The sequence below is a fragment of the Carcharhinus amblyrhynchos genome, chromosome 9 (genome assembly GCF_965287045.1).
Source record: "Carcharhinus amblyrhynchos chromosome 9, sCarAmb.v2.hapA, whole genome shotgun sequence".
Taxonomy (NCBI): domain Eukaryota; kingdom Metazoa; phylum Chordata; class Chondrichthyes; order Carcharhiniformes; family Carcharhinidae; genus Carcharhinus; species Carcharhinus amblyrhynchos.
In genome coordinates, this window is record NC_137332.1 from 73,340,193 (window position 1) to 73,353,902 (window position 13,710).

A 13,710-nucleotide genomic window follows, 5' to 3' on the forward strand; every position below is an offset into this window, starting at 1 on the left:
GTGTGATGAATATCCTCAAATGGGAACAGTCTGTGAGACCTCACTATGCCAACCTAGGAGCACGGCCACGTTTAGAGATAGGGACTTCTTCAGGTGAGTGGACATTTGAGTCAGTGTAAGAGATCGCAGAGACTCCTGTGCAAAAGTAGTTATGGATGCAATTCATTTGCGCTGAAAGATCTGAGAAATCTTTAGCACTGTTTCAATCATTTCTACCAAGGTTTCGCCGATCTGGGTAGAAATTATGCATAAACTCCAGCTGATTGGTTAGGCAGGCATTCCAGTGCAGTGCTCTGGGAGTGCTGCAATGCTGGGGATTCTGTCTATCAAATGTGTGATGGAGATTAGGCGATCCCCGAGAATAGTAAGGGAATTCTGTCTGGAATCCTGGCCACTATTTATCCCTTAATTAACATCACTTAAAAAAAAATTATCTGATGACTCTCAAGTTGGGAGCTTGCTGTGCACAAATTGGCCACCATGTTTTCTACCTTAAAACAGAGACTACACAACAAAAACCTGTGGCTAATTCATTCTAAAGCATTTGGAATGCCCTGAGATCATGAAACACAATGCATAAATCCTTTGCTTTCGTAAGTGTAACGTCCCAGGAACCACCAGTTTAACCACAAATTTAGAGATTAAAGCAAAAAGCCTTTCCTCCTCCTCTCTCACACCTTTCTCATAATAGTTCTTATTATGTAATGATATAGAGGTAAAAGGAATTGAGTCCAGGTCTGCAAACAAGTGTTGGAACCTTTAGTTTATGATGTTACCTGAAACCATTGAATACATTAAGAACCTTGTAATTCCTTTGCAAGGAGCTGGTCTTTATTTAACTGCACTTTCCATGGCCACCAAGTGCTACCTCTTGTTCCAGCCGTCAGATATACATGTTAACAACCATCTCTGGCTGTCAAGATGGTCACAGCATTGATGGTATGACAGGAGTGTTGGTGTGAAGTGTTTGACTTCACGCCAATGTTAAGTTCCTGTCAGACTACTGCACTTGCGGTTTGGTCTGCCTCCAGAGGAGAGTGCAGCGGAACCCCCTAGAAGAAAGCATCACTTCAGAATCCAGTTGACTTGATCTTTATACTTCTTGGACTTGTGGCTAAGGAAAATCACATCGAAGTAACTTTACAACCATAAGCCAACCACACCCTTAGACTAACGGCGGGGGAGGAGTGGGGGAGGGAGAATAGTCGTCTGAAACCAGAGTCAATTTATTTAATTTTAGGAGTAGAATTTCAGAACATTAATTCAACAATGGTAAAGAAACAAAACACCTTATGTCCAAACCAAGATGACATGTAACTTGGCAAGAATTGATAAATTGCCAGGATAGTTTCACACCTATGTGTGAAATTTTGAGTTGCATAATTTGCCATGCTGTATCAGAGATCAGTTAGGATCCACCATATAATGTGGGACACAGATCCCAAAAGATCCAGCTTGGGGAAAGGGTGAAAGCTCCCTTCCCTGAAGGCAATTTCATTTTTAACGATTAATCTTCATAGTTTTATTCTGATGCTAACCCACAAAAGGGAATTCTCCAGTCTTGTACACCCCACTGCTGCTGCCAACGAGAATTTGGCGCTCAGCCAAATCTCTGTTCGCTGCATTGGGACTGGAGAATCCCCGCTGTGCGTGAAGTCAGAGAATTCCAGCTACTGTGTCTCAATTCAGTGCCAAAGTGAGATTTGAATTAATTCCCCTGAAGGGTAGAGCTTAGCACAGAAGATGTGAGGAGGCTTAGACTGTGGGTGGAAAGGCAGAGCTTGGCAGGGAGGCATGAGGGACATAGGAGGTGGATGGAAGGGCAGAGTTTGACATGGGAATGAGGGATGTGGGGAGTGGATGGAAAGGCAGAGTTTGACACAGGGGGGTTTGAGGGGCATGGCGGGTGGATGTAATAACAGAGTTGACACAGGGAGCATGAGGGACATAGGGGTGGATGGGAAAGCAGAGTTTTGCACAGGGGACATGAGGGACATAAAGGATGGGTGGACGGGTGGAGCTTGGCACAGGGGGCATGAGGAGAACCTTTTGAACTTATCTTTTTAAAGGTCCCCTCAGTCAGACCAGGGTTCACAACTTCTCTAAGGGGCCATCAACCATGACTCTTTAAAAACCTGACCCATCTCCATGACAATTGTAGAGTAGGAGATACCTACATCTACAATGGAACCAGCCACGTTGAGATTGCCAGATGTGGGCTTCGGACAAGAAGCAGCTCAAAATACTTTAAGGCACTCCTGAAAAATCAGACAGCCAGGGAATAGGGTTGGGAATCCCAGAATCTGGACCCATCAGCCGTTTTTAAAAGGCTTCCAAATCAACGTGACTCAGTGAAAATCCAGACCATTCTTTTTCCTGAAACCCACTGATTTCCTTTGCTTCCTTTGCCCTTGTGAGCTTAATTGTTTACCATGGGTTTGAATATGAGCCACTGAAACAACTTAATGTCCCAGCTCTTTTACCCTGAATCTCTGAGGGAAATGATCATCCTGTATTAAATTCCTGTCATTGTTCTATTGCACTGAGAAGTAACAATGGACTAATGGGATTTGCTTCTGATAGATAGGATTGCCAACTCTGGAATATATTCCTGGAGATTTTATCACATGACCTCGCAGCTCCATTACCCCAAACAGCCAAATAAACTTAATTCCCTTCTCCAAGTTTTTAAAGCTGATAAACAAATGTGCTCTCATTAAAATAAAAAAATTCTTCAGAATTCCTATGATTTGTCTCCCTGGTTGCAGCCAAGTTTGGAAAATAAATCTTTAATTCTTGGTGAGTCCAGGACATTCCAGGAGGGTTGCAAACAAAGTTTCATCAAAGGCATTTCTTTTTATATTACAGTTCCATCCACTTGGTAGTCTTTGAGCCGCAATGGGGCACAGAGAGAGGCCCTTTGGTCCACCAATTATCTGCTGAGCATTCTAGTCAATTCCAATCCCTTGGCAGCCTGCAAGTTTACTTCCATCAAGTACCCATCCAAGTTTCCTTGTGAAACCATTGATCATCTCACTCCTGACTTCTGCAGCAATATTGCTGAGCAAATGAGGGCAGCACAGCTTTCTGGCAACAGGCCAAAACTCTCCTTTGACTGCAGTTGCAAATTCCGACACTGGAGGGAGAGGTGCTTTCATTTCTGTGACACATCACATTCTAAAACACTTGATGCAAAATGAATTCCTTTTGAATTTTGAGTGATCCTTGTTACAGATCAAGTCTTACAAATGCAGCAATCCATCATCATACAGATAAACATTCAGTGATAACAAATGGATGAGTAATACCTTGGTTTTGGCACACACTGTAGCATTTTTCTGCTGTAAGGGGTGGAAAATTGGGCGTGAGTCAGGACCCGTCCTGGACTAACAAGTCATTTAGGGGCCACGGTGGAAGTTCCCGTTTGTCCCAAACGTGGCCTCTGGAAGTGGGCCAACGATGGATAGGGGAATTCCGATGTCTGGAATCTCATAGGAATTTAATTCTCTAACATTAAGTTGTCTTATATTTCAGGATGAACCTGTCTTATTATAGACATCTGCCGAGACATAGGTAAGGTCTCATCCAGAGGCCCAGGCCTCGAGCCTGCATGAACCACCAAGCAAAATGTCAGCCACTCCTGAATATTAACTCCCCAAAAAAAGGGTTGACTGGAGAAATGGGAAGAAAATTATACCTTCTCAAAAAAGTTCTTGTAGTCTTGGGACTAATTGAAACAATTTGACCCGATATTACAAAGATTGGGGGTTCCTGTTTGTTGGCGTGGTGGGGGGGAGGTGGGGCAGGAGGCTGGGGAAGGGGTATGCTGGAATGACAATATGATCACGGAAGTGTGGAAGTTGAAGTCTATGTTGCCTTTCTCCTCCTGAAGCTGTGCTTTATCACAGAAAGTCTTGACCATCTTATATGCAGGTGGCACAATGGTGAGCACTGCCACTTCATAGCACCAGGGACTGGGTTTCAATTCCAGCTTCAGTCACTGTCTGTATGGAGTTTGCACATTCTCCCTGTGTCTGTGTGGGTTTCCTCTGGGTGCTCCAGTTTCCTCCCATAATCCAAACTTGTGCAAGTTAGGTTGTTTGGCCATATTAAACTGACCCTAGTGTCAGGGGCATTAGCAGGGTAAATATGTGGGGTTGCGGGAATAGGGCCTGGGTGGGATTGTGATTGGAGCAGGCTTGATGGACCAAATGGCCTCCTTCTGCACTGTAGGAATTCTATGATAAAAGGGTGGAGATTTGCAGTGCTTTTCCACTCAATACCTACTAAACATATCAGAAAGTAGGTTTTGTCTACTCAAGCATAAGGTAATATTCCATGGTATGGTGTCTTAATTACTAACTTCTCTGGAATGAAGAATTCATGTGTTGGCATCACAGGCATGTTCAATTGTGGATTGTGGGGGCAAGTGAGGCAGAGTCCAAAATATTACGCCACTGTGACTATCCTGTGGGATCTTCCATTGGTGCCTGCCATGGCAGCTCAGGAAACCTGCTGTAGACAGGGTGTAAAACCGATTTCTGTCATGCTAATTGGATGCAAATGAAGGCCTGACTGGAATCATTCCCCTCTCCCACACACCCAATTCTCTGCAATGCCACAGGAAGCAATGCCAGTCTAGAACACATCTGGAACAACGTGGCTTACAGGAGCCAGTTGAACAACGCATGGGGCTGCCTTTGGAATTCAGGATGGAGGCTGCCAGTGGCCTGGAATACCACAGCAGAAGGTGGGGGAAGAATCTTCAGGTGGACTCTCCAGATTCCATGTCATTGAGAAGTTCATCTCAGGAGTGTTCCTGGAGATTGATCTTTTTCAGGAGGTCCATCTTTTTCCTTGCTTTTACTTACAGTTGTTAATTTGTTCAGATGTCTTATAGCTAATATTTCGTAAGTCTGAAACCTGCCATTTTTTATAGACCCTTTGGAAAATTAGGAAATCTGACAGATTAAAAATCTTAATTTGAAATGCAATTTTACATTTAAAATTGTAATACATGTCACAATGCAAACGACAATTTAATGTTATTTGCAGTATCCAGGAAGAAGGCTTTTCAAAGTCAGCTGGAGTAAAAATAATTTAAAAATAGGATAGCTATTTGAAGCTTAGAAGGTAATTGGGCAGGGGGGGGAGAGGGAGCAAGCAGGAGGTTAGTTACAGACAGCTCAAAAGAGCAGCAGCGATACAATGGGCCCAATAGCTGTAGAATCATAGAATCCTACAGTGCAGAAGGAGGCCATTTGGCCCATCGAGACTACACTGACCACTGTCCCACCAAGACCCTATCCCCATAATCCCAGGCACTTACCCTAGCTAGTCCCCCTAGCACTAACGAGCAATTTAGCATGGCCAGTCAAACTAACCTGCACATTTTTAGACTGTGGGAAGAAACCGGATTACCCAGAGGAAGCCCATGCAGACATGGAGAGAATGTGCAAGCTCCACACAGACAGTGAACCAAGCGGGAACCCTGGTCCCTGGCACTGTGAGACAGCAGTGCTAATCACTGGGCCACCGCGCTGCCGCCTTCTGAACTGTGGACTTCTATGGCTCAGTAATTGTTTTAATTCTTTAGGTGCACCATTTTAATATTTTGAATCACAAGTTGAATTCAATGCCAAGTTGTTCGTGGAGAAGTCCAGTTTCTGATAGCAAGGGCAAGGCTTTAACATTCAAATTCTACCCAATGCTCAAAACGCTTTATTTCCACTGGAATACTGATGTTCTCAGCTTTTCTTTGCTTGATTCTCCTCATGGCCGGATTTTCCAGTAAGTGTCACCCCAATATTCAGAATATCCAACACCAAGATATTTTACAATGGTGAAATGTTTAGATCTAAATTTACAGTTATATAGTTCTGTATAGAACTGTATAGTATGGTATATAGTTTTATATAGAAATAACATAGAATGTAAAAGCTTTACCACCCCTCAGAATGAAAAAAGCTCTAAATTATAGAAACATGGAAACTAGGCCATACAGCCCTCCGAGCCTGCTCCGCCATTTTATTATGATCATGGCTGATCATCGAATTCTCCTTTTCCTCCCGTATCTCTTGATCCCTTTAGCCTCACAAGCTATACCTAATTTCTTCTTGAAATCAGACAACATTTTGGCCTCAGTTACTTTTTGTGGTAATGAATTCCACACATTCACCACCCTCTGGCTGAATAAATTTCTCTTCACCTCAGTTCTAAAAGGTTTACCCCTTATCCTCTATCTATGATCCCTAGTTCTGGAGTCCCTCACCTTCAGGAACATTCTTTCTGAATCTACCCTGTTCGAGTTTCGAAGAGATCCCTTCTCATTCTTCTAAACTCCATTGTATGTAATCCTAACTGACATAGTCTCTCCTCATATGACAGATCTATGCACACATTATTATCTGAACAAAAGGATAACCAATGTTTTTACACAATATCGCACAGGGGTAGACTGTACACTGCCTTCTGCATTGCAGGGATTCTATGACGATGGACTGCAACAAAAAAGGATAATCGGGTAAGTACTTGAAAAATAATGCAGAAATGGTAATGAAATGAGTTTAGATTAGATGGTGCCAATCAGAGGGCTAGCAGCCATTCGGCCCATGGAGTCTGCACCGACCACAAACCCACACAGGTTCTATTCTCATAACCCCACTTGTTTACACTGCTAATCCCCCTGACACTAGGGTCAAATTATCATGGCCAAACAAACCTGCACGTCTTTTGGAGTGTGGGAGGAAACTCCACACAGATAGTGACCTGAGGCCAGAATCGAACCCGGGTCCTGGCGCTGTGAGGCAACAGTGCTAGCCACTGTGCCGCCATGGCTTTTTGGTTGATTATTCATTCATGGTAAAGAGAGTTGCAGTGTCTGCTATGATTGTCATTTAAAGTAAAATATCGCAAAAGTATTAATGTACCAAGGTAAGCGGAAGACATTTTTCTCTTCCACTGCTTCTTCCCTGATCTTGAGAATATCCGTCTAACTTTTTAAATTATGTTTCTTATCGTCGCAGATCCTTGTTTTGGATGTTGCTGGATCTTCTTTTCTTACTACAATATCTCATTCTCAACTGGTGCCTTTGTACCAACTGTGTTTTTTGTTCCATAAATTTATGATTTTGTTTGGTCAGTTGCAGCAAAGTAAGGTGGTGGGAGTTTTGTAAAAGGTACATTGCCAGAAGTGTGCTTAGGCACAACAGTTATATGGTGCGAGTCCAGCATCGAAACTTCTGTAGAATCTGACCAGTTGCAGTTGCCTGGACACCAGCATTTTGCAGGGTACAGAAATACAGAGGAGCAATTCAGTGGATTTTTTTTTCATTTAAAAAGAGCCAAAATCCCATCAGCTCTGTCACACCATAAAGAACAAAGAACAACCCAGCACGGGAAACAGGCCCTTCGGCCCAACGAGCCCGCGCCGCCGCATCACCCTACACCTATTTTACCCTGCATGTCTACGAATGGGACCCTACTCAGTCAGATTCAGGGAAGAAATAGTGTCAATTTGGTGGAAACCGATTAGCCTAAGAGCACATCTTTGGGGTGTGGGAGGAAACCGGAGCGCCCGGAGGAAACCCACGCAACCACAGGGAGAATGCGCAAACTCCCACAGACACAGGCCCAAATCCATGTATCTGCACAGCTAGCAGTGCTAGTCACTGAGCTGTTGTGGCGCCCGTCTATTGGTCCAGGATCAAGCACACACACCGACATGAAGTACTAGGCCACTCCTGGACTTCCAAGAGCAGCCCACGCACGACCCGCCGTGTGCATGCCCCTCGCTTGACACGAGGTGGAGTTTTATGAAGATCTTACTGATTATCTTATTCAGTCCAGTGTGTGGGCATGTTGCTGAAAGGTTTTTCTTGAAAAAGAAGCAAAACAACCAGAAGCATTGACTGTGCTGGTAACATTACAGAATGCCAGGTTGGAAGTGAAGCAGTAATGAGTATAATAGCTGGTTATTCTATCAGCACAAGAATAAGAGGGTTTTAAGTTGCTGGGGACACTGAAAACTCTTTACTGTTTATCTGCTGATTTATGACTTTAGCAAGTTTTATCGATGTTAGATACTTCAGACTGCAAAAAGGGCAGGGATTGCACTAGCAGACCTCAAAGGTGTACATGTGAACAATAATCCAGTGTTAAATTACACAACAGACTATGTAGCAACCATAATTTAACTCTGATACCCAAATGAGTAGAGATAGACTTATGCTTACAAACTAACTCCTGGTCTTCCCTTGGTATTAAAACCACAAATCCATAATTAAAAAATAACTTTCTATTGTTTTGGACTCTCTTCCACTCAGTCCGTTGAAACCAAATGGTGGGAATATCAGGGAGTTGGACAACAATGACAACTTGCATTTATATAGCACCTCTAATGAAGTAAAATATTCAAAGGTTTTCACCATTAGGAAATTAGGACATGTGACCAAAATCATAGTCAAAGGAATAGGTCTTGAAGAAGTCAGTGAGAGATATAGGGAGGTGATTCTGGAGTTTGGAGTCTCAGCATTTGAAGGGACAGCTATCGATGAGTTTAAGGTTTTAAGTTTATTTATTAGTGTCACAGATTGGCTTACATTCACACTGCAACAAAGTTACTGCAAAGGGAATCAGGAATTCACCATAGGTCAGCATTGAAGAATGCAGAGTTCTTGGAGGATTATTGGGTTGGACATGATTACAGAGATAGGAAGAGGTGTTACTAAACTGGGGCTAATATAGGTCAGCAAACACAGGGCGAGACAATGGGTAAATGGAACTTGGCAGGGGGTTAGGATGTGGGAAACATTTCTGCATTTTCATACAAAGTTTGAGTTTGATAAGTTGACAGGTCGTTGAGTTAAAAGCTGTCTGATTGTCATCTGCTGCTGGCCACTCAAAATTACAACCTTTCTCCCAGGCATCTCAGTCAGATTTACAACTATTTGCTGGATCGTGTACACACAAACCAGTTCAGCAGCTTCTGCAAGAACCTCCTTCCACAGCAGGCAGCCTATGCTGTGTGTAAATGGAAAAGCAAAGACTTGTACCACTGGAAAATAACAAACAGAGAAAACACCAAGCTAATTGTTGCAGGATCCGATACTAGGAGGGCTGCCTGCTGCCCCTGATCTGATTCTGCAAGTGGTTCCACAATGTGGAATCCTTCTTCCTGTCCTCATCCCTTCATTCCCATCTGGATAGATTCCGGACATTAGATCATGAAGGAAGTCCACAGCTGCCAGTGCTCAAAAGCTGTGCATCTGGGGCTGCATTTAAGGTTAGAGGGGAGGCAGTCCCAGCCTATTTCTCACTTGTATCCACAGCACCACACCCCCCTGACAACTTTAAAAAAAAGGTCACCCCTCAGCAATAACACCTTAATGATAGAGAGTGAGATTTCTACCCCTCAGTGGGAGCAAGTCTCCTCTCTTAAACATTGCTGGTCAGTCAGAGTGGCTGGCAGCTCTCGCTGTCACTGCAAAGTCTGAACTCAGTGGTGGGTGGTGTTGGGACTGCAAATATTCCCCGGCATGAAGAGCAACGGATCCCAGTCTAAAGTTAAATCCCAGGCTTTTAGGGAAGAAAATGATTGGGTATCCTAGAGATGGGAGGAGTGAGAGTGGGGTGCACAAAGTGAGGGTGCCCACAATACTCACAGGACAACTCTCAAAGGATTGCCCACTCCTTCCCATCTTTTCACCTCACAAGGTGAAAAAGCCAACTCCCCAATTTTTCTCACTACCAACCACACTATGGCATGGGCAACATGGCATTCTGGTCAATTAACAAGTTCAATTGCACATTAATAATTTCTTTAAAGAGTGTGGAGTTGCAGATTTCTGCCCCTTCAGCTTATTCACTGCATTATAGGGACCAGGTCAGGGCTAGGCAGGAAGATGGTGGTCGAGCCACCTGTCATATTTACCTGCTCTTCCCCTTCTACGTCCCACCACTGCTTAAAGCATGAGTGGCTTTAAGCAGTGGTTGGGGGGGGGGATGGTGGTGGTGGTGGGAAGGGGATATAAATTCCAACTTTTTGTTGCACGTATGGCCAACATTAATGTGAGTGAAGATCAATTTAGGCATAGCAAAAAAAAGGGATTTGACCATAAAACATAGGAGCAGAAATAGGCCATACAGCTCTTTGATTCTACTCTGTCATTCAGTGAGATCGTGATTGATCTGGTGTGATAATCCTCAACTCCACTTTCTCACCTTATCCCCATAACCCTCCATTCCCTTACTGATTAAAAATCTATTTCAGCCCTGAACATACTTAACCACCAAGCCTCTATAGCTCTCGTTGGTAAAGAGTTCCACAGATTCACTGATCCGAGGAGAACAAATTCCTCCTTATCTCTACCTTAAGTGGATGAACCCTTACTCTGCAATAATGCCCTCCAACACCTCTACTTTCTCAGAAGGCTAAGGAAATTTGACATGTCTGCTACGATTTCACCAACTTTTACAGATGCACCACTGAAAGCATTCTTTCTGGTTGTATTGCAACTTGGTATGGCTCCTGCTCTGCCTAAGACTGCAAGAAACTACAAAGGGTCGTGAATGAAGCCCAGTCCATCACACATTGACTCTGTCTACACTTTTCCACTGCCTCGGAAAAGCAGCCAGCATAATTAAGGGACCACACACCCTGGACACACTCTCTTCCACCTTTCTCCATTAGGAAAAGATACAAAAAGTCTGAGGTCACATACCAACCCGACTCAAGAACAGCTTCTTCCCTGCTGCCATCAGACTTTTGAATGGATCTTCCTTGCACTAAGTTATCTTTCTCTACACCCTAGCTCTGACTATAAGACTACATTCTACACTCTCTCCTTTCCTTCTCTATGAATGGTATGTTTTGTCAATATAACATGCAAGAATCAATACGTTTTACTGTATACTAATACATTTGACAAAACAAATCAAATCAGTACCTTGGTCCATCCATGGTGATCTTGAACACTGTCAACTGAGAGAGCTACAATTTTCACATTATGTTTTTGAAATTCTAGGGCCAGCTTTGACATGCAGCCCAGCTCTGTAGTGCAGACAGGGGTGTAGTCTGCTGGGCGAGAGCAAAGGAGGCCCCATCTGTACAACAAACAAAAATAAACCATCAGTACACCACTTCCCATTTTGGATCTGGATGTCAAGAGAAACGATGCCCAGGCAAAACCCTATTGAATTTTTAAAATTATTTAAAAGTTATTCATTTGTGGGATATGGGCATTGCTAGCTGGCCAGCATTTACTTCCCATCCCCATTTGCCCTTAAGAAGGTAGTGGTAAGATGCTCCAGTCCATGTGCTGTGGGTTGAGCCACAGTGCTGTTAGGGAGGTAATTTTACAACTTTGGCCTAGTGACTGCGAAGGAACAGCGATATATTTCCAAGTCAAGATGGTGAGTGGCTTGGAGGGGGATTTGCAGTTGGTGGTGTTTCCATGTGTCTGCTGCCAATGTCTTTCTGGATGAAAGTGGTCGTAGGTTTGGAAGTTGCGGTCTAAGAATCTTTAAGAACATAAGAAATAGGAGCAGGAGTAGGCCATCTAGCCCTTCGAGCCTGCACCGCCATTCAGTAAGATCATGGCTGATCTGAAGTGGATCAGTTCCACTTTCCTGCTTTCTCCCCATAACCCTTAATTCCCTTGTCTATCAGAAACCTATCTACCCGTGACTTAAATATATTTAGTGAGGTAGCTTCCACGACTTCAATGGGCAGAGAATTCCAGAGATTCAACACCCTTTGAGTGAAGAAGTTCCTCCTCAACTCTGATCTAAACTGCGCCCTCTGTTATCTTGAGGCTGTACCCTCTAGTCCTGCTATCCTTTCTCTCTACCTCTACCCTATCTATCCCCTTCATTATCTTATATGTCTCTACAAGATACCCCCTCAGCCTTCTAAACTCCAACGAGTATAGACCTAGTCTATTTAGTCTCTCTTCATAGTCCAACCCCCTCATCTCCAGTATCAGCCTAGTGAACCTCCTCTGCACTCCCTCCAAGGCCAATATATCCTTGTCCAAATGCGGCGACCAAAACTGCACACAGTACTCCAGCTGCGGCCTCACCAGTACCCTGTCAGTTGCAGCAAGACCTCCCTACTTTTATATTCTATCCCCCTCCGTATAAAGGCCAACATTCCATTCGCCTTCTTGATCACCTGCTGCACCTGCAGACTGGGTTTTTGCGACTTGTGCACAAGGACACCCAGGTCCCTCTGCACCGTAGCATGCTGCAGCTTTTCGCCTTTTAAATAATAATCCCACCTACTATTATTTCTGCCAAAGTGGATAACCTCACACTTGCTAACATTATACTCCATCTGCCAGGTCCTCGCCCACTCGGTCAGTCTATCCAGATCTCTCTGCAGACTTTCCACACCTTCCACGCAATTTGCTTTTCCACTCATCTTCGTGTCATCAGCAAATTTCGTCACCCTACACTCAGCCCCCTCCTCCAGATCATCTATATAAATGGTAAATAGATGAGGCCCCAGCACTGATCCCTGCAGCACTCCACTAGTCACCAACCACCAACCAGAATAGCACCCATTGATACCAACTCTCTGCTTCCTATTAGACAGCCAATCCTCTATCCACGCTAACACGTTACCCCCAACTCCGTGCACCCTAACCTTCTGTAGCAACCTTTTATGAGGCACCTTATCAAACGCCTTTTGGAAATCTAAAAACACCACATCCACCGGTTCCCCTCTGTCTATCTTTGGCGAGTTGCTGCAGTGCATATTATAGATAATACACACTGCTGCTACTGAGCATTGGTAGTGGAGGGAATGGATGTTTGTAAACATGGTGCCAATCAAGTGGGCTGCTTTGTCCTGGATGGTGTCAAGCTTCCTGAGTGTTGTTGGAGCTGCATCCATCCAGGCAAGTGAGGAGTATTCTATCACACTCCTGACTTCTGCCTTGTAGATGGTGGACAGGCTTTAGGGAGTCAGGAAATGAGTTACTTACTGCAGTTCCTAGCCTCTGACCTGCTCTGGTAGCCATTTGTTTATGTGGCGAGTCTAGCTGAGTTTCTTGTCAATGGTAACGTCAAGGATATTGAAAATCAAGTGATAGTTTTCACAGTTTGACACAAAAGAGGTGGGAAGTTCACATCTCTTTTTAAAAATTATTGGTCACTATGAAGATGGTAACATAATTAAAATGGCAAATCAGGGCCTTGCTCATGAAGGCTGGTGATTTGAGGTGAAACACCAATACAACCTTTAACTCCGAGAGTTAAGAAGAGGAGAACAAGGGCAGGTTGTGACAATATGATTCAGAAAGGCAACCTAGGTCAGTGAGTGAACCGCATGAATGGCCCTCCTGCATCTCAGTGGGCCGCAGATTGAAATTGGGCTTGTTCACTAACCATGAGTTCATTAATAAGGTTGAAAACACGCCAAATATTTCATGATGAGTTGTAGAAAATGCTTAATCATTGGTATATTCGTAAAACTATAATCAAATTCAAATTGTAAAAACAAAAGAAATATTTACACTTTGGATGCAGCGGGAATGCACAGCTCTCAGTCACTGATATGAGAAATCAGCACATAACTTGTCCTTGCTTTACACAAAAGTAAAAGTTCAAAAGGCGTACATTTAACCCTTCACTATCTTGTATTTTACGTCTATGCTGATTTATTTTTTAGTCAGTAATCCCATCCAGAGCCTCGGCTGCCTTTGGGGG

General features: G+C 43.8%; 1 long non-coding RNA gene across 1 annotated transcript; it reads right to left on the minus strand.

Moving 5' to 3' along the window:
- Positions 1-4,410: 4,410 nt before the first annotated feature.
- On the minus strand, positions 4,411-13,607 carry LOC145348415 (uncharacterized). The gene is made up of 3 exons (XR_013887938.1): positions 13,518-13,607; positions 10,947-11,103; positions 4,411-4,515 (listed from the first exon to the last, which is right to left on the minus strand). It is a non-coding gene; the product is annotated as an uncharacterized LOC145348415 (long non-coding RNA).
- Positions 13,608-13,710: the final 103 nt, after the last annotated feature.